The 22,336-nt window shown below is 43.5% G+C and overlaps 1 protein-coding gene across 1 annotated transcript in view; it reads left to right on the top strand.

The window, feature by feature from the left end:
* The window catches only part of dag1 (dystroglycan 1), a 67,923-nt gene that overhangs the window by 39,152 nt on the left and 6,435 nt on the right, over window positions 1-22,336 (top strand). The gene's annotated exons all lie outside the window — the stretch shown is intronic.

Consider the following 22,336-nt stretch of genomic DNA (forward strand, 5'->3'; position numbering starts at 1 on the left):
TTTAAACCAGTAAAAACACTGAATAAAGTTTCATGTTAAAAAAAACGTTTTTTCTGACACTCAGGTGTCGTGCATCATGGCGATCTCTGTACACGAGATCTGCTCCATAAGTAGATTTAAACGCCTTAATGTGGTCACGGAAACACGACCATTCTTACTTTCAGCTGAATATACACTTTATTATATTCCATCTCTGCCAAAATATCCCCCTGAATGTTGCACACTGGGGCTTTAAGCCGCTGCGTGACTCCACTGTCACTCTGAGGTTATGACACATTCGCAAACTCGTGCAAACAAAGAGCCAGTCAGCGGGCGGCGGGCGAGCGGCGGGGTCGTCGGGGTCGGGCTACAGTTTCTTCAGCCTCAGTGACTCCAGATGAACTCCAAGAACAATCAGAAAGGAGCCATTTCCCTAAAAAATATGTCTCTGGGATGATGCAAACGCGTGCCATCGCTCAGCAGCTGCCCCGGGGCGACGCACGTCTGAAGCCATTCGCAGCAATATGCCCTTTTTTAATTGCACCACATTTTCCACAATGGCCAATTTTCTGTAATATATGTAGCCTCGTATCTGAATGGGAGGCTTTAGTTGCGTTACCTCCCTCTCCTCTCACTCCCTGTCCTCCTCCTCCTGCTGCTTCTCCTCTCTGTCCATCCTCTCTCCTCCTCCTCTCCATCCTCCCTCCTCCTCTTCTCCTCTCACCGAACTCTCCAACTTCACCTCTAACTGGAACAAATCCTTCTCCATCTCTTTTTCTTCACACCGTTTTTATTGTTCCGCTCTGTCTACATTTACTTTACATCTAAATGTTATCTCTCCGTCCTTCCTCTCCTCTCTTCAGGGTTTATACGGTCCTGAAATACCTGGAAAAGTCACAGAAAATGCAAATAGCAATTTCCAGGACTGGAAATATTTCAAAAACAAAATATACCCTCAATTTTTTTTCAAAAACCTGTATAATAACACATGATGTCTTCAGGGACCATCTGGTGTAATTTTTAGTGATTTTTTTAAAGATCACAAATTTTTTTAATGGAAAAAAAAAGATTTCCAAAAATGTTAAGAGAAAAAATGTCAATGCATTTTCTTTAAAAAGTCTTCAAATTGTTATTGTTATTGATATTATTGTTATTTATGGCTGTTATGGCCATTAAATGGCTTAGTTCTTTCAAGAAAACATGCGGGCTCGCAGGTTTGGAGGACGTGTTTGCTTTAAAAATCAGCAGTAAAATAAATACAAAATACAGCCGCCAATACCGTCCCTAAGTTATATTTATATATTCAGTTCTAATCCTGTCCTGATGTCCTTATATCTTTTAATTATAAATCATTAAAAAAAGCTATTATATGACTGTTTCAGAGAATATGTTGTCATTAAATTTTGCCCTAAAATCCTGGAAAAGTCCTGGAGATTTATTGTTGAAAATGTGTATGAACCCTGTCCCGTCATCCCTCCCCCGTCTCGCTCCGTCCTTCATCTTCCTTCATCGTCCTTGCATCATCTCCATCTCCAACCAGTCATCGCTCCTCCTGCTGCTCACCCCGCTTTCTTCTGCTCTCATCCCTCCATCCTTCTCTTCACCTTTAAAACCCTCTCTGTATCTCCCTCCCGCCTCCATCTTTAGCTTTTAACTGCTTTCTCTCCCTCCACACCCGCTCCTCCCTCACCCCTTTCTGTCAGATCACATCAGATCACATCAATCACGCTGACAAGCAGCATGAAAATATTCTCACGGTGCACGAGTTAAACCTGCACACAGGTCCAGGTGTCGCAGGACTGCACATTCAAGTCTCTGCAGCTGCAGGTTTTCGGCCCAAACGGAGGATTTCAGTCTCAGCGGGAGTTCCTCTTAAGTTTCTCGCCAATGTTTTTGTTGAGTTTTTGAGCCGGTTTAGTTGCAGGGTCTCGGCTGATTGGGGCTAAATCAACGTGCTGACACCCAACAGGCTCCGTGTGAGTTCTGTCGGGGAATTTAAAGGGATATGACGTGTATTTCTTGTGACAGTTGACACACTCCCTGTGGGGTCAGCTGTGAGGGTTATGGAGATGGAAATGAAACATGGTTGCGGAGGTTAGTTTGTTTATTTTGTTTATGGCACGTAAGCAAAGCTAACGTCAGGTCATGACAGAAGCCTTCTCTCTTTTTGCTGCAAAAACAACAAATGTTGCAGCTGTTATTGTTCTTATTTAACCAGGACGATGCAAACGAGGATCCCACGTCTGTTTTTAAAGGGTTAATGCAGCATTTTAAAGGGTTAATGTCCGTTCTGTCAGTTTGGGCACTCATCTGTTGTCTCTGCTTTATTGACTGCTGCTCCTCTTCATCTCATTTCCTCCTTCTAAAATCATGCTCCTCGTCTTCCTCCGTCTTTCTTTATTTTTGATCCCGCTGCTCGTCTTCCTCTCACTCCTCCATCACCATCTTCACCTTCTCCTCCTCCTCCTCCTCTGTCTCTCCTCCCAGTTCTCCATTTGCTGCTCTTCCAAACCTGATTATGTCTGTCACACTGTAAGCCGGGGGCCTCCTATTAGAGCCGATAGGAGCTGACAGCGTGGGCAGAGAAGTGTTAGGGAAGGAACAATGAGGAGAGAGGAGGAGGAGGAGGAGGAGGAGGAGAGACAGAGGACAGGCTGGAGGTGCTTTTCACACAGATGAAGGGAGGCGTGAACAGAGGAGCATATCGTGACCTCAGAGCGGCACCGTCACCTTTTTTGGGAGAATGTGCTTTCTTGTAAATGAAAGGTCACAGATGATGGGATGCACACAGTCTGTCCTTGTGAGAGACTCGACGCCTCCTTCTCACTTTGCACCGTCGGCTCGATATCTGCAACTTCACAGAGTTTGTTTACGTCCCCTCCGTTTCTAATTTCCCCGCTGCTCCTTCCTCCATTACAAATTTCAACACTTTCCCCCGCTGTCCTTCCCCGTCCCTTCAGATGTGAGTCCCCCCCCTCCGGTATCCGGAAGGTTGGTGCTCAAGGTTGCGGAGCGAAAGGCCAAATCAATTTTTGTGCTCGGCGTTGCTCTCATACTAATGGCCTTTTCTTATGAAAATCGGCCCGCGTTTGAGGTCTCCAGCTCCGTGACAGCCCGCCTGCCCATTCACCTTTTGCACAGCGGTCCAGGCCCCATCGCTGAATACGCCGGCGATTACCCATTCACACGGCGTCGAGCTGTGGATCCTCAGCCGGGTGGGCAGTACGTCAAGCTCAGAGGAGGAGCGGACAGGAAATATATTCTCTTACAGCTACAAATTATCTGTGATCACAGTTTTCAAATCAAATATTAGTAATAATGTCCTGATCGAGCTTTTTTACCTCCGATCTGAGTCTTGATTGCATTTCTCTCCTCCATCTGTGGAGAAATATCATCCGCAGTTTCCACGGCAACAGTAGGGGAGATGTTTTCAAAAGATTACACTCTTAAACCCAGTTTCAAAAGTTTGTGTTGTCAGGCCCCCAAAATGCCGTTGTCATGTGAACGAAAGGCCAAACTGCACAAAAGTTTCCTGTTTCATGCAAGAACCGTTGCCGTGTAAACGGCCCCGTAGTTGTGGCGACCCGCCACATAAAGTTACTTATTCTGATTTTTGTAAAACTACTTATAAAAAAATTTATTGACAAAGACATAAAATGGATTTATATTTCACAAAGCAAAGTATGAAGAGGTAGAATTTTGAAATGAGACAGACCCCGAGGTCGTGCGCCGGGTTTATGAGCCAATTTTCGTAGCGACCAGACACTGGAATTATATCTGTCGCTCGATGTCCTGCAGCCCAAATACACTTTTTGACTCACCATACTATCAAAATTTGATTGATTCAGTCCGATAACTTTTTAAAAGTCTAGATGAGCTTTGTGATTAGATCGTTTTATCAACATTCATGTTAGCAGAGCGCTCGGCTGGTGGGAGTCTGCGCTGCACCTCCTCTTTGGGCCCCGACGACGAAGCAGAAGCACCCATCAAACGGGTCGTTTTATACAATGGAAAAAGAGATTTGTTTGTTTCATGCACCACTGAGCAACTTTTATAGGAATGATTGCATCCCCGCCTCCAACACTGTATCCACTTCTCTTTTTACATCCACCATATTCAAACAAAAAGTCATCAGACCGATGCGTATTCGTGACAAAAAGATTGGTGCTTTGCATGCAGCGTAGACGTGATGTGTATCTGTATCTGTATTTAAAGAGCTCCAGGTTATAGTCTGCATCGTGGAGAAGACCTGGTGGGAAGCTAGTACTGCGGTCGTGGAAAAGTGACGTAGTGTTTAAATGCATAAAAACAGGAGTGCTCCGTCCTCTCCGGCCCATCGTGGTGGAGTGTGAACGGTCACATTGTGGTTCAGTTGGATGATTTTTTATTCTCTTTGATCGAGATGAGATTTCTAATTTGCTGTCTGGAGCGTTTTCCTCTCTGAGGGGACGTGATGCTGCTTGTTTTTTTGGGTTTTTTTTTAGTGAATCAGTTCACACTTGGAATAAATTTTAAAAAAGGTTTGGAAGCTGTGCTCCAAATACCAAAAACTTGCCGAGCTGGAGAGGAAACTGCTGTTGATGTTTGTGGCCGAGAGCTCTCCGGGGGCAGAGCGACAGCAGCGCAGTGATAATTCACCGCATCGACCGGCGCTCAGGAGGCGGGACCTTTGCGGCTGCAGCATCTGTATGCAGGTGCTGCAGGGACCCAGCGAGCCTGCGGCGGCGCTTCCATCGCCGACTGTTATTAATGGAAGTGGCCACACGGACGGGGTTTGTGGCCAACAGATGAGTACTCTCCGTAGCCTCATTACCACAATTACCAGCCTAATTAGCTGATTGGCTGATGGGCCGGCTGGCAGGCGAGCTCGCCCCCTTCATTTCTCTTTTCCCATATTTCATTCCAGGAAATAACTGACGTCGCTGAAAACTCTTTTGTTCTTTGGTTCTCGGAAAGAGAGAGCAGAGACGAGGGGTTCAGTGTGTGTGTGTGTGTGTGTGTGTGTGAGAACAAACACTGTGGATATTTCTTTGTTTTTGCGTGTGTGCCTACAAGCATATGTTGCATATTCCTTTGTGAATATTTTGATTGTGTATTTGTATGCAGATTAAAAAGAGAGATACTCACAGCTAATTACTCTCCTCACCCCCCCCACCCCACCTGCATCTCTCTCCATGTAAACTCGCCCCAAAGCAGCAGCCTGAATAACGAACAGTTTATTCGGTAAAACACTGGTCACAGCAGGAGCTGTGGCGGGAAACGCAGCGACGTGCTGCAAGTAAAAAACCCAAATCTGTCTCTTTAAAAGCTGCAGGAAACAAAACGATGACTCGCTAAAAAAACAACCTGTTGTATTGTTTGTTGCTGCGATTTCTCTCGCTAAAAAAAAAAAAAAAAAACAGCTGTTTTTATGGCACTATCTCAGCAGGAAACCAGCTATGTGTCTTGGTACAAAATAACATCTTCTTGTGGTTGTACCGTGTCTGTTAACGCAGCAATATTTCTGCACAAAGCAGCTCCTTTTTGCAGCACTTTCCTGGGAGGAAAAACGTCAATGCTTCAGTAAAAATCTGCCGCTTTTTGTGGTCTATCCCGGCAGGAAACTCATCGACATCTTTTTACTGAACAACCGCTATCGTGACAGTTAGCGCAGCGATGTTTTTGCACAAAACAGCTCCTGTTATATGATGCTATCCTGGCAGGAAATGCAGCAATGTCTGTGTACAAAAACAACCGCTTTTTGGAGCATTATCGTGGCAGGACATACAGTGATGTTTCGGTTAAAAAATCAATCAATCAGGCAGGAAACATTGATATTTTGGTACTTAACAACCACTTTTTGAGGCACTATCGCGACCTTAAACCCAGTGATGTTTTTGCACAAACAGCTCCTTTTTTATGGCTCTTTCCCAAAAGGAAAGGCAGCAACATTTCGATGAGAACAACCTTTTTGGTGTCGCTATCCTGGCAGAAAACGCAGCGATGTTTGAGTGAGGAAGAACATTTTTTGTGGCGCAGTTCTTGCTGGAGAAACAGCAGCGAGTCGCTCACATACACTGATGTTCTGTGTCTAATAGCAGCTATTTTTTCCTTTTTCTGGCTTGTTGGTCTCTTGGTGCTCTGTGATATGTTTGAATCGTACGAATCTGATGAATTTGTGGTTTGAAGAAAAAGAAAGAGAGAGAGAGAGAGAGAGAGAGAGAGAAAGAATAAACTTCTGAACACACAAACATGGAGGCATATTTGTGGGAAAGAGTGTGTGCACAGAGAGAAAGCCACTGTGTGTGTGTGTGTGTGTGTGTGTGTCTGTGTGTGTGTCTGTGTGTCTGTGTGTGTGTGTGTGTGTGTGTGTGTGTGTGTGTGTGTGTGTGTGTGTGTGGTTGTCAGAGCACATTGACGGGCTGTTTGAGGCGCTCCCCTCCTGATGAATGGAGACAGTAGCTTGCTGTTGTAAAGGGCCGTTCCCCTCGGGGGCATTTTGGTGGGAAAACTAACTTTCTCCTCTCCTCCCCACTGACTCCTCTCCTCTCCTCTCAATTCATTATCGTCTCCTCCTCTCTCTCTTCTGTCCACTGTCTCCCTCACCCTCCCTGTCCTCCTGGCGTCCTGTTAAGTTTCCACTCGTCTCCGTCCCTCCCCTCCTCCGTCCTTTCTGTTTTATCGCTCTCGTTCTTCCTTTCTCTTCCACATCAGCAGGCTCTCCATCTCTCCTCAGACGCTGCAGATTAGCTGCAACACAAGCGTTTCTTTTTCTGCTACAAGAGCAACAATTATTTCCCCTCTATCTCCTCATAGCAGAGAGACTCACCCTGCTTTTGCAAAAAAACAGCAGCCCAACACGTCTCTAGGATTACAGCCTATTTCTAGGACTTCAGGACATCTCTCTGATTTCTAGGTTGTTAGGACCATTCGTAGATTTTAGGACATTTCGCAGATTTTAGGGCATTTCTTAGACTATACGATGTTTCTAGGCTTACAGGACATTTGTAGGATTTCAGGACTTTTCTCAGATTTTTGGACATTTCTGTGATTTTTAGAACATTTCTCAGATGTTAGGACATATTGTGAATTTTGGGGCATTTCTAGGATTTTAGGATGTTTCTCTTATTTCAGGACATTTTTTTTTATTTATGGATGTTTCAAGGATTTGAGGACATTCCCAGGGTTTTAGAACATTTCTTGGATTTTAGGACATTTGTAGGATTTTAGGACATTAGTGTCTCTATTTTGATGCTGTTTTATGCATACTGACACCTTATGGAGACTAAAAATACAAAAACATATCTCAGAATCACTTTATTTGACCAGCTTGAAACCATCGTCATGTCAGTTCTCTCTTGACTTTGCAAACCCTTTTTAAATCTCTGATTTCTGATTCTCTCCTCTTATAATAAAACTCCTGTTGTTTGTCGTCTGCCTCTCTGCCGTCCCGCGTTTATAAAAAGAGCGGCGGCTCAGCGAGAAGCCCCTGCAGCTCTGGAGCTGTTAGCTGGCAGCGCAGCAGTGGAAAACTGGTATTAAGAGCGCAGGAGGGAGGAGGCAACCCAAAGATAAAAACACACACACACAGAACATATGAGTCACCCGAGCTGTAAGCTTAGCATGCCGCGATCGGTTTACTGGCACCGGGACGGTGGTGGCCATGTTGCTATGTAATTAAACATACAGCAGGCGAGGCTTTTTGATTCATACGTCCCAAATTATATGCTCCCATGAATCCATTCATAATGTGGTGTTTCTCAGTGAGAGCTGAGAAAACGCTCCCTGCTGTCCATGTCGGAGGATCCTCCGCTGTTAGCCACGCTGATGCCTTCATGTCAGTGTTGGATTTCAGGGTGTAATTTCCATTTGACCTTTAGCTCACATAATTACTGCCAAACTGCCTCCGTTTGACTCCATAACCTACACGAGAAAAGCAAGAAAAAAGGAGCTAATTTTGTGGTTTAAGCCTCCAAAAAGGGTAAAAGTGGATCCGTTTAGCGTCTGCAGAGAAAGCATCCTGATGTTGTTGTGATGTGTCCTTTTGTTGCCTAGCAGCTGCAGGTTTTGGACGGGCCGCTATCCTCCAGCATGCTTGGTTGTCACCCAAAGGAGGAAGCAGAGTTTCATTGGTTTTCCAGGCTTCGTGAGCCGAGCCATGTTTGGTGTGTGAGGCTACAGTAGCAGATTATATTTAGACGCGGCACGCTGTGATTATAGATCGGCCTGTTAAGGCAATTTGTTGATCTCTTGGTGTAATAATACACGAGCAATAACTCTGTCAGAGCTGGATCAGACTGTACAGCTGTGTTTAAAAGGGAGACTGAAGACATTTTCAACCAGCTTTGTAACAAGACAATGTGGGAACTAGTGTGTGAAGATGGACTGTGAGAGGCTGTTTGGGCCGAAACACTTAAATGACTGCACACATGCAACAAAAATGAATTTTAGGATGTTTCTAGGATTGTCAAATGTGCACCAACACAGCAAAAACTGCACACATACGGACTGAAAATGTCAGATGTAATGTTTTGGGGGCCCGGGGCCACAAGCACATGAGCTTATTTTCAGCCTTTCTCTAACTGTGAATGTCGGCAGGCTGTTGGCAGCTATAGGAGAAGTAGGCCGACTCAAAAGTTTTTAATTCCTGAGTAAAATGATTAATAGCACAGAAGTTTGACAGAAGTTGAAGTCAGAGTCCTGCAGTCAGGAGAGGTTGGACTATTATCAGCACAATGTGCTTCAATTTACCTGAAGTTTTGTCTTTTCACATTACAGCACATTTCAGGATAAACTAAAAGGATCACTAACAAGGAAATAATGTCTTAAATGTAAGCTCAATTTAAATTATGATAATAACATCATCTTTTCATTATGATATTATATGTCCAACAGCGCGCTCCAGCACGGACATGTCCAACAGCGCGCTCCAGCGCGGACACGTCCAACAAGACATGTTGTGTTCACCATAATCTCTGTGTGTATTTACACATTTCCAGCGTGTATGTTCAGGTTTTCAGTGTGTGTGTGCACATTTTCAGTGTGTATGTGCACATTTTCGGTGTGTATGTGCACGTTTTTGTTGTTTGTACACGTTTTCAGTGTGCTTGTGCAAATTTTTGTTGTGAGTGTGCAGGCATTCAAGAGTATGGCCAAGAGCAGCCTCTCATGATGAACTGTGGTAAACTGCCCTCCTTGTACGCCTCATCACAGGAGCACAGCTGCTCCACACGGACGCCTGAAGAGAAAGCACACCGTCCTGTTTACCTGCGTGTCCTCTTCAGGCAACAGCATCTCCTCCACTTAAAAAAAAAAAGCGCCTCTATATCATGTCTCTCATTATCCCTGAGCAATGTGTTTAAGATTTAATGGTTTGTGTCTGCACTATAGCTCGTTAGCCGGATAAAGATAGCTAATGTTTTATTCACTCATCATCAAAGAAAAAGGGGATAATTGCTGACCCAGGGACGAGCGAGGGCGAGGGGGAGGAACGATGCTTTAAGGATGCACTCCGCCCGTCGCATCCCCCTGATGACGACGGGGAGTCTGTCATTGTGAGGAGGGCTAAATTGAATAGTAGTTAAAGTTCTTTTTATTTGTATCTCATAAGGAATGATGGGAACTAAACTTTGGGTGAAGTGTGCTTAATTGTCCCGTTTAGTCGTCCATTGTAGCCGTGTCACAATGGATTTAACAGCGTTGTGATTTGGCCCGCAGCTCCTTCGTCAGAGCTCTCTTTGCTGTAATTTTTATTCTGTCTCATGCGTCTGACTCCACCGCTCAGACTGAAGTACACCACATTTCGTGCTGAGTGTGCAGTTTTGTCTTTTTCTCCGCTCTGTGACGTCCTGTCACTCTCTGTAAGTTGTCAGTTCGTCCTGCAGAGCAGAAAGCTGCTGACAAATCTCAGCATCAAGACAAGGGTCTCTATGTTAACATTTTGAGATACAGTAAGTGTTACAGGATTGTTAAACTTATTAAATCTTTGCAGATGAGCCAAAAAGAATTGTTAATTTATCAGCAACAGTTTAATCATTTTAAATGTGCAACATGTAGTTTTCTGCTCAATCAAAACAATTACAGACGGCGCAATGCTGTCATTGCAGTCAGATTCTCCTGGTTACAATTTCTGTAGTGTTCATCATTCGGGTTTTTACTGGGAGCCGAATTATCTGTAGAGGTCTCTTCCTCTCCAAAACAAATGGACCAGCTGATTTAAACTAGCAAAACACTGAATAAAGCAATTTTACGCTAAAAATAAGTGTTTTTCCTATGCTGTTTGGCACAGCCGGGTTTGTAGCCAGATTGCCACCGTTTGCTCAGTTTTGTTTCTCTGATAACTTAAGAGTGAGACGTTATAGAGGTTTTTACAAGGAGCCGAATTATCCACAGAGGTCTCATCCTCTGTAAAACAAACAGACTAGGTGATTAAAACTGGTAAAAACACTAAAAAAAGCAATTACAATTTAAAAATCAGTGTTTCTCCAATGCTGTTTGGCCCATCGGGCTGCTAGCCAAGCTTCTGCTGATGCATGCTCACTTTTTTTCTCTGATATCTGAAGATCCAACCATTCAGGAGGTTTTTAACAGAAGCCGAATTATCCACAGAGGTCTCTTCCTTTCCAAAACAAACAGACCAGCTCATCTAAACTGGTAAAAACACTGAATAAAGATGTTTCAAGTTAAAAATCAGTGTTTCTCAAATCCTGTTTGGCACCACAGGCTGCTAGCAAAGCTCATGCTGATGCGTGCTTACTTTGTTTTCTCTGATAACTTAAGATTCAGATGTTTTAGAGGTTTTTTTCCCCGGAGTTAAATTATCCATGGAGGTCTTTTCCTCTCCAAAACAAACAAACCAGCTAATTTAAACTGGTAAAAACACTGAATGAAGCAGTTTGAACCACAGTTTGTTCTTAAGACATGAAATAGTATTTGTTGGGTACAGCAGAGACAGAGGTGTGTGAACACATGCTGATAGAGAGCCGAGAGTAAAAAATGTAGAAGAACATTTTCTGCTGCTGAGGATTTACTCTGTGTGTGTGTGTGTGTGTGTGTGTGTGTGTGTGTGTGTGTGTGTGTGTGTGTGTGTGTGTGTGTGTGTGTGTGTGTGTGTGTGTGTGTGTGATGATAGTGAGTAATTCTGGTGGAGCTGCAGCATTAGTCAGAGCTGAAGCTGAGAGTCTGCGGAAAACGAGCCACACGCTGAGACACAGATAACACACACACACACACACACACACACACACACACACACACACACTGTTATTGTTCCAGGCAGGGGTTGTGCAAATATACACGCGCGCACACATATGTATATAGAGAATATACAGTGTGTTTTTGCCGTTGTGTGTGCGTGTGTGTGTGTGTGCATGGCTCATTCTCTCAGTATCTCTGTGCCTCCTTTCTCTCTCTCTCTTTCTCTCTCTCTCTCTCTCTTTATTTCACACTCACTCGTTCTTTCACACTCTCTCTCACACAACATCTGTCTCGGTGGGACTTTGTTTACACTCTGCGTTATTTCCCGTCCTCCGGTGTCCAGCGCGGCGCCGTCAGTAGCGAGGTAATGTTGTGTTTGCTGAGCTGAGGCTGCAGAGAGGCTGCATGCTGAGAGCTCGACTCCTCGCTCGCCTTCCAGTTGTCCTTGTCATAACAACAACACACACACACACACGCACACACACACACTTCACACGCCATTCGTTCATCCTGATTGGCTGAGCCATCTGCTTCTGAAGAAAGGGTTGTTTAAGGGTTCCTTGAAAGATCAAGAGTCCAGTTAGAACTAAGCCCATGGTTATTGGGAGAGAGAACTATGGGTAATGTAGTCAGTTACTATTTTGGGACCCCCTGGGTGGGTTCTTGATTAAACCTGTGAAATATGAAAAGGTTTTCAGTAGAAAACCCTTGGGGTGTTCTAGACGAAACCCTCAGAAAATAAAAGGTTTCTCAGTAGAACCTGCTGGGTGGGCTCTAAATGAAACCCTTGGTATATGAAAGGCTTTTTGGTAGAACCTACCGGGTGGGTTCTATATAAATGGGTTCTCAGTCGAAGCTCCTGGGTGGGTTTCCAGAGAGGGTTCTGGGTGGAACCAACAAAACATAGAAGGGTTCTCTATAGGAGGTTTTTGGTTTCACAGGTGGTTTTGGGTTTTAAGCTTTATGTTGTATTCTAGTTAAAACCCTCAAACGGTTTTCCAGCTGGAACCTCAATAACAGGTTCTGCAGGGAACAAAAAAGGGTCCTCCTACAGGAACAAGCCATGTAACCCTATATTAGCCACAGTTAGCACTGGGGCTGTTAGCGTTAACACGGTGATCAGGATGTGGTTAGGGTCTAAGACTGTGTACCGGGCTGAGTTTTAGAGCTGCAGTGATGATACTGGTTTCATCTGAAACTAGAAGACCCGAGGAACCCTGCCGAATCAGCCAGGTCATGCTTGCTTCTCAGGAAGGGGGGTTAAAAATGCTCCAGAGGTAGGCTGAATTTTGGCAATTGAAGAAAGTTATGAGGTCCCTTGACCTCTGACCTCCAGATATCTGAATGAAGGTGGTTCTGTGGGTTCCTGTGATGAGTGTCTCCTTTACAGACATGATGGTAGTCCCACAGTGTTTTTACTGGCATTTGACTCCTAATCAACACAATCTGGTAAAAAAAAAAATCGCTTCAGATTGTCAATACGGACTTCAAAACTGTTTTTCTTTGCAAAATAACCATTTAAAAAAATGCTTTTAATTACGATAAAGTGTTTAAATTCACAAATGAATCCTGATTCAAATAAATTAATCAACTGACAGACCCAGTTAGCACCTTTATTTCTAAGAGTGTGCAGTCACTGTCCTCTTTTCACACACTCACACTCAGTACATGTGTTTCTCTTTTTGCTGCTGCGCGGTCAGCACGAGCCTCTGCCCTCACACACACACACACACACACACACACACACACACACACACACACACACACACACACACACACACAGCTGGAATCAAACAATGGCGGCTCCTGTTGGCTCCTGTGCAGCTTCCATTGTTGTAAACTGCAAAGCGGAGGAGAGAGAGAGACATCGACGGAGACTCGAGGAGAGCTTTATGAGTTTTGCTGCAGGCTTTGGCAACCGAGTTTACCACAGAGTGTGTGTGTGTGTGTGTGTGTGTGTGTGCGTGCGCGCGTGTGTGTGTGTGTTATAGAGAGAGGGAGCATACTTTAGCACAGGTTTTATAGCTAAGAGCCTCTCCATCATTATACTTTAATGACTATATAATAGGGGTGTATTTGTGGTTCTGTGTGTGTGTGTGTGTGTGTGTGTGTGTGTGTGTGTGTGTGTGTGTGTAAACACACGCTGGTTAGCCCTCCTCGGTGTGGCGGGGGTCTGTAATGTCTCCCTCATGCAGCTGATTCCTGTGGACGTCCTGCAGGAGGACCTATTAATAGACAGGGTGTGTTTTTCCTGGACTGATTTCGTCTCCGGGAATTTCCATTCAACTTTACTACGATCCCGTGAAAATCCCTCAACACGTGTTTTAGTGGTGACGGTGAGCTTTTACTTTGGACTTGAACAGGAAGTGCAGAGTTTGAAACAGTCCATAATGGAACTAAGCTTTACAGTGAAAGGTTGATATCATGGACTCATTTTTGTTTTTATGATATTTAACATTATGGCCACACCTTTATTTAAACCAGGAGGCCATCACATGACCCAGATGATAAAATGACAAAACAAAAATAACAAAAATATATCATATTAATGAACCGTAAGAACGAAACAAAGAGAACATGAATTCAGATTAAGCATCTTCAGTAAAGCGGGTTTACTGTGTTTACTGTGTTTACTGTGTTTACTGTGTTTACTGTGTTTATTGTGTTTACTGTGTTTACTGTGTTTACTGTGTTTATTGTTCGTATCTTCAGTAAAGCGGGTTTACTGTGTTTATCGTGCTGCATTCTGCCATTTGCAAACTAGTTGGTCATGTTTGCATTTTCATAAAGATGTTGACAAACATTTGCAGATCTCCAAACTTTATTATTTGCAAAATTGTCTTTGTTATGATCAGGTTAAGTCAGGCTGACTTTGTTAACGGATGTTTTTAACACTTTTAATGAACGAGATGATTTCACTTGTCATTTTTTAGCTGAAACAACCTCACAAAATTCAGTAAATACGGATACATTTCAAGTAAACTTAATTAGACAGAAAGTGAACATAAATTAATATTAATAGTTTTATTTACCCAATTTTCAGAGGCAGTCAGTTTCCAAGATTATTTTAAGTAAAGTCAACTTGTCAGATTTTGCAGTACGTCTCTGCTGTTAATATCTGTAGTAGTAGTAGTAGTAGTAGTAGTAGTAGTAGTAGTAGTAGTAGTAGTAGTAGTAGTAGTACTACTCTGCAGTTAATCAGTGGACTGACCCTTTAACCGAGCCGTCTGCGGTTTTTGAAGGACCGTCGTGTGTGTGTTTTTGGTGAAGTTGTAGCCGATGCTGTCGGGACGCTCACACAAATCAAACCTCTTTTTCAAATCAGAGTTTTTTAAAATCACGGTTGTTGTGTTTTTGTGTCCCTCGCTGCTCGTTTATCTCCCTCACTCCGAAATTTTTACTGATGCGGAGCCACCGATGAATTTTTAACAGCAGAACACGAGCTTTAAAACATCAGCCTCAGACCCCCCCAACATCCAACCATCCATCCATCATCCATCCATCCATCATCCCTCCATCTATCATCCATCATCATCCATCCCTCCATCATCCATCCATCTATCATCCATCCATAATCCATCCCTCCATCATCCATCCATCTATCATCCATCCATCATCCATCCATTCATCATCCATCCATCATCATCCATCCCTCCATCCATCATCCATCCATCCATCCATCATCCCTCCATCTATCATCCATCATCATCCATCCATCCATCATCCATCCATCATCCATCCATCTATCATCCATCATCCATCATCATCCATCCCTCCATCCATCATCCATCAATCCATCCATCATCCCTCCATCTATCATCCATCATCATCCATCCCTCCATCCATCCATCATCCATCCATCTATCATCCATCCATCATCCATCCATCTATCATCCATCATCATCCATCCCTCCATCCATCATCCATCCATCCATCCATCATCCCTCCATCTATCATCCATCATCATCCATCCCTCCATCCATCCATCATCCATCCATCATCCATCCATCTATTATCCATCATCCATCATCATCCATCCCTCCATCCATCATCCATCCATCCATCCATCATCATTCATTCATCCATCATCCATCCATCATCCATTCATCCATCATCCATCCATCCATCATCCATCCATCCATCATCATTCATTCATCCATCCATCCATCCATCCATCCATCCCTCATCTATCATCCATCCATCATCCATTCATCCATCATCCATCCATCCATCATCATCCATCCATCCATCCATCATCCATCATCATCCATCCCTCCATCTATCATTCATCCATCCATTCATCCATCATCCATCCATCCATCCCTCCATCTATCATCATCATCCATCCATCATCCATTCATCCATCCATCCATTCATCCATCCATCCATCCATCCATCCATCCATACATCCATCCATTCATCCATCCATCCATACATCCATACATCGTCCCTCTATCCATCCATCCATCCATCATCCATCCGTCCATCCATCAATCATCATCCAACATTCATCCATCTATTCAACCATCATCCAACATCCATCCATCATCCATCCATCCAACATCCATCCATCCTGTTAACCTCAGTTTCCACTGGAAACACTTGACTCTGCCAGCACCTCCTCCGCCCCCTCCTCCTCCTCTTCCTTCTCCTCCTTCTCCTCCTCCTCCTCCTCTTCCTCCTCCTCCTCTCAGTGACCTCTGGGTTACTCTCGTTTCGCTTTGCTTCCTCCCTCCTCTTTTCACATTACCTCTCACTTCGCCTTCTTTTCCCTCCCTTTCTCCATCATTCTCTTATCTTTTCCCTCCTCATCTCTCCATCCCCTCCTCCTCCTCTCTGTCCTCACCCTCTCTCCTTTTCCTCCTCCTGCTGTTGCCTCCATGCTCCCTCTGTTTTCCTCCTCACTGAGTCACATTTCACCCCGAGTCATCACATCACACGCGCAGCCTGCTCCTCCTCCTCCTCCTCCTCCTCCTCGTTCTCCACCCTCACCTCCTCCAAAATATGAGTCTTATCTGTGGAGCTGTCAGCCGGGTCGCCGCTAACAATGGCCTCCTTTCTCCGTGTTCTCTCGCCGCAACAATGAGCCGCTTTCTTCTCCCCGAGACTCGACGCCTCCTCCTAATATCTCAGTGTTTAGGAGATCTCTCTCTCTCTTTCTTCTTGCTTGACCTCTTTCTTTCTTTCTCTCCGTCACTGCTCTCGCTGTCTGTCATGAAGATGGGTGACGAAGGTGTGTGTGTGTGTGTGTGTGTGTCAGGGGGATGAAATGGAAAAAAAGATGGAGAGAAAGAAAGGACAAACAGACTGTGAGACAGGAGAGGGTTAAATTACAAAGCTGGTCTCCACCTGAAGGTTATGATGAAGTTTTTAGTTTTTCTGGTTTTGTAGCAAAATTAGATTTTTTTTTCAGGGTTGTTGCAGTTTGGTTTTTTTTTGGTTGTTTTTGAAATGTTCATTCATTCAACATAAAGATAACACAACAATAAATAACTGAGGAGATGCTCACAATATATTCACATATTTTTACCCTTTTCAAGTCTGTTTTCAACGTTACTAAGAACCAGTGTGATCTCCCACGGTGCTGCTAACAGAAAACAGCACAGAAAATGTACAAGTACGACAAATCAGTTATAATGATAAATATAAACCAAGGTTAAAAAAAACCATAATAAAACAGAAAGTAAACAAAGAAGGAAAAAAAACAGGCATCTAAATTTCTGGCATCACCCGTTTTAACAGGAACCATCTTCATTTAAATCAGTCAATTTTCATCTGGACCAGTTTTGAATAAACTCATTGTTTTGGTCCAAGTTTCACTAAACCAGCGTTTTTAAATTCAACCATCATTCTTATATTTTCAGCAGTAGGTGGGTTTACATTAACCCTCAAACTGCTTAAATTGAAAATGTTAATATAAAACATGCCTAATGGAAACATGTCAGTTTTGTAAAAACTACCATTTATCACAAAAAAGTTTTTCCGCTTGCATGAGGTGGTATTTCAGGCATTGAAATCAGAGTCATATTTGTCCAAATGGCAAGTCTTTTCTTTTAGTCTTTTCTAGGTCACATGATGCTGTGAGGTCACATGACGCTGTGTCTACGTGCTCATCAGTAGGAACTGGCTCCGTCATGATGCAGCCGGAGCCACAAGAGCTGTTATTTCATCACATAACTCTGAGAAAGTTTTGAATCCACAATTCCTCTGTGAAATCGTGGACTACATCTCCCAGAAATCCCTCATATGTGGCCACTCCCACGTATAAGGGGCTCACCTTTCCATCATGGCTCCATAACACGTCAACCTGGCCTTGGATTGGAAATAATGACGGCTAGTTTGGTGGCTGCAATAGAAATAAAGCTGCTGATGTTTTGAACATCCATCGCCATGGTTACTGGGATGTTATCACCAGAGGAGAAGTCGCACATCATCACTCAGTGGAAACACAGTCAGCTCCACGTTGTGTTTTATCCACATTTCCAAAATATCACTGAAGTTTTGTGCAAATCTGTGATGGAGACTCGCTGCTCCACAGTCCGTCTGCGACTCTGCAGCAAACCGCTGAGGAGGCAGCGCGGCCACTGATGCTCAGTAAAATATGGATGATGATGCCAGCGATATGCGATAATGTCTCCCAGTGTTTCACGCCTGTCGCTCACGCACACTTCAAATACGGCCGAGTTTGTTGCACCGCGGCGCCCGTCACTGGAGCTTATAGCGCCGATAGTCACGCTGGCTTTGTGGCTGACGCGTGTGTGTGTCAGTGAGAGAAAAGATGATCAAACGGCCCCTAACTTTGATGAGATTATTTCGTTTTAATTAACAGTCTTTTAAGTCGGGGGGGGTTTGGGGGACGTGTGCTCGCACTGCGGGTGACAGCCGAGCTCAGACCTCTTTGCACACGTCACTGATCCATTCTTTCAAGGCTCTTATCTCCCAGCAGCCTCTAATGCCATCGTGTAATTGTGACTAAAACTGGTTTTATTTGAGTTTTTTTGGAGACTTAGATGTGATTTTGGCGTCCAGAAGTCCTTGAGCAAGGCACAGAGCTGCTGCTGACAGATGTTATCAGGAGGAAATTCACCGTTTGCTCTGTATGTTCTGTCTCTGCCTGAAGTTGCCCTTGCCACCACCTTTCACAGCTTCCCAGAAATCAGCTGAGTGTCTTCGCTCTCGCTGCCGGGCTCTCCGTGTTTCTCCAAATAAATCTTCCAAACTGCAGGGTTTTCCCGGGCCGTTTCGGAGGGGCTCAGGCGCTAACCTTGCCAGTGGTGCATGTTGTTTTCGGGAGGCTGGAGGAGTCTGTGAGAGCACACGATAACCTTTAGGGCCAAACATCAAGCTCTCTCGCGCGCTGCAGCCCTGTGCCAGGAAGAGATATGAAATATTTTTCTTGACATTTCGGTGGATTTGATGTATTTTTCATGTTCTTTTAGGGAGGCGGGAAACTACAAGCTCTCTGCCGGGTTCACCGAGGAGTTTAAGAGGCACCGTTGGGTTTGTGTTTTATCACTCGCTGAGGCAGCAGCGCTGACTTACAGAGCTGCCGGTCCAGAGCCGAAACACAAACCGTCACAACTGGGAGCTTCCCAGTGCGACCAGTCTGTCTGGAAATGTTGGCATCGTACACTTCTGCAAAAGACAAAGAAATGTTAATTTGTATAACACATTATCATAGACAAATGAAAGTGATTCACAGTCAAAAGATAAGAAAGAAAGGAAATAAGAATAAGATAAATATTGGTTCAATTAAAAAAAGATGAGAGAAAAACGCAACGAGCAGCTCGTTAACAAATGTTCCACAAATTGCAAGAAATTTCTAGATTTGGAGAATTAATTTTTAATGAAGTAAAATAATAAAATTTAAGATATTTAAAGTGATGTTTCAGAATTATTATAATTTTTAAGCACTTTTTTCTGGTCATTTACTTTGTTTTAGTACTTTGTTTTGTCCTGTTTGTCGTGTTTGAGATGAGCTGCCGTCGTTCAGGAGCTCACCGGGTGAATTATCCTCAAACACACGACATTTAAAGACATTTAAACGTTAAAAAAATACATTTTTGTTTCTGTCGCTGCTCGTCACAGAGGAGCTTCAAACTACGGTGGCTGATGATAAAACACAAACGTCTGCCAGTCGTGTTTGGTTTGTCCTTTCTGGGCTACTGTAGAATCATGGCGGTGCAACATAGTGATAATGAAAACAAAACCGCGCTCATTTTCAGCTGATTATATACTAATGAAAACAGACTGATTATATTATATTCTCTTTTTGTAAGAAGGGTCATGATGTTTTTGTGCCAAAACTTAACCACAGCTGTTGCTGAAAAGTAAAAAAAATGTAAAGTTTCAACACAAAGGTAACATAATACCGCGCAAATGTAATGCATCGATTTACAAAAGACTAAGAAAGTAAGAAAGACAAAGAAAGTATTTTTGTGTAAAGCGGTTGTGAGAAAGCTCTTTGTTGTTCTGAGCTTCTGCAGATTTTGGCGTTGAAAGATTCAAACTCCGTCATGTTTTTTGTATTTTCTGTCATTGAAAAGTTTCTGCACATGAAATCTTCCAGCATGAGGTGCAGCTGATGTTGTTAGCTGTAATCCTGTCATATTTTCACCTCCTCTGACCAAAATGAAATCAAGTGTCACCTTTTTTTTTTTTTTTTTTTTTTAGCCATATTTAATTGTCAGCAGATAAGGCGGCGATCATTCGTCTGCTCTCAGGACGCAATTTAGTAATTTACAGAGCAATTAGGACAGTTATGATGAGATTACCGCCCGGCGACTCACTTGTCCTTCATCGTCTCTGTGTGATTTAATTTGCTCTGCCATGTCAGGAGGCGATTGGTTTGAAGTTTGGAGGCGGTGGAACTCCGTGACAAATTAAATCAAACGTTGTTGCTGGAGGAGCCACATTTGAAGACACATATTTGTTTCTCTCGCAGGCAAAAAAAAACAGCACTTTCACTGATATTTGTTTGATTTTCTGCCGGACGGGAAATAGAAAAGATGCATGTTTCCCTGTAATCTGCAATTATCTCAATAATATTTGTGTTTCCTGCAGTCATAAATTTCAAGCTCTTTTTTTTAATAATCTGGCCCAGAAATCATGACATCTTTCCACGCCGCCACCTCAGGAATGAGCTTTTATCTCCTGATGAAAAGGCCTGTCAGATTGTGATCGTGACATTTTGAAATGATGACAGCAGGAGAGAGGGAGGCCGGGGCGCAGAGGAGGCGCGAGGTGTCACAGGAGCACACAGGGAGAGGAGCAGGAGACCGGAGGCACAAAGAAAAGCAGGAGAACAACATTATTTAAAAAGGGCTGACCCGAATACTTCGAAAGTTCAGTCGTTGAAATTGACACACAAATCAGCACTGAAATGGTTCATTTAAACAACCCTGAAAATCCCAAATAGCCCAAAAATTACATAGTAACCCAACATTATTCATTCTGCATCAATATTAATTATTAATTATTCTCATAGGACATTTAATTTAAAAATGTGAGTCAAAGAGGATGTTCTCAACCTGAAGCCGTTGACTCTTTTTTAAACCCTTTGAAACACGAGAAAATTGGCGTGAATTCTTTCAAAAAACGTGCGAAGGTGTGCACGAAGGCTGAAATTCATCCGTGCTGTTCTGAAGCGAGATGCAGTCTGAGATGTTTTTCTGGCCAAAAGCAAAAGAACGCAGATTCATCTGTAACCGACCAGCAGAAAATATCGTCTCATATCGATCGCAGGTTTCTGAATCGAATCAAAATCATATCGTGGCGGGCTTTGTGATATGCAAATGTTGTATTGTTGTCCAAAGAATAAATATAATATTGTAGCGTGATGAAACTGGAGATTTAAACCTTTATGAATTATTATAAATGAACTGACTGAAAACCAACGTTCCAAATAAAAGACAGATTTCCGTCAAAGCTTCGATTAATCACACACACCTCTCACTAAAGCTCCTGTGTGTGTGTGTGTGTGTGTGTGTGTGTGTGTGTGTGTGTGTGTGTGTGTGTAGATATTTATTTCATATCTACTCATGTATTCAGTAATGTTTAAGTAAGGAAGCATATGCAGATTTATTTAACGACTAATGGAGAGGCGTGGGATCAGATACACTTCTTCCTCCTTTTCAAACATTAAAACTGTGTCAATCAATCAATCAATGCCTAAAAACTGATATATGGGACAGCCGTAAAAGAAAATAGTTGGTAATAATGAATTTCTATGATGATCTTTTGCTGCTCCTTAAAAAATAGAAAATAAAAAGATCTGAATGTTTCTGAGAAAAAAGGGCGGAGGCCTGAGGAGGGTGTGTGTGAGGGGAGGAAGGTTTGAGAGGAATCATCCATGAGAGGATGATTGTGTGTGTTAAACGTGTGTGTGTCTGTGTGTGTGTGTGTGTGTGTGTTTGATTTCGTCAGGGCGGCCACATGTGTACTGTAAATCAGACGGAAAATGCACACACAGCTTTCAATGTGTAGCCTTGTGTGTGTCTCTGTGGCCTCGTGTGTGTGTGTGTGTGTGTGTGTGTTTATGTGTGTGTGTGTTTGTGCGTGTGTTTTCCCCCGGCGCTGCCTGTGTGCTGGTTAGAGCATTAATGATGTGTCTGGGGAGCGCTGCCTCTACATAATTTATCAACCAGGATTTATTAGCCGCAGAATTAACTTGTAGGGGCCGGGGCGCGCGCCGTGCATTTGTTCTTGTTTTTGGATTTATGTGTGCGGACGGATGCATCGTCACTCCCCCGTGATGCATTTCTCTCCATCAGCCTCCTGCCACGGGGATGTCCCCCGCCGTATAATTGGCCAAGTTATTTTAATTTTGGTCGGGGTTTAAATTGCAATTGAGAGCACTGATTGTGTGTGTGTGTGTGTGTGTGTGTGTGTGTGTGTGTGTGTGTGTGTGTGTGTACCATGTTGCATAGTCACAGTGGTAAATCATGTTTTGTGTCATTTGTAGCAGCGCTTTGTTTCTGCATTTTCTCTCTCTGCCAGAAATTAAAAGCACAACTTGCTTCAGTAACATCATTTCAGGAAAAACACAAAAACACGACATGAAAACTACAAACTGTGAGTGTGACGAGACCAAAACAGCTTCACGCTCTGTTAAAAGTTTTGTTTGTGCCAACTGTATATTTTGTCGATCTCGCCTTCTGGCCAATATTTTTTCCCAGGAAGC

This window comes from Plectropomus leopardus, chromosome 2 (assembly GCF_026936395.1).
Source record: "Plectropomus leopardus strain MGB_pleo_1.0 chromosome 2, ASM2693639v1, whole genome shotgun sequence".
NCBI lineage: Eukaryota > Metazoa > Chordata > Actinopteri > Perciformes > Serranidae > Plectropomus > Plectropomus leopardus.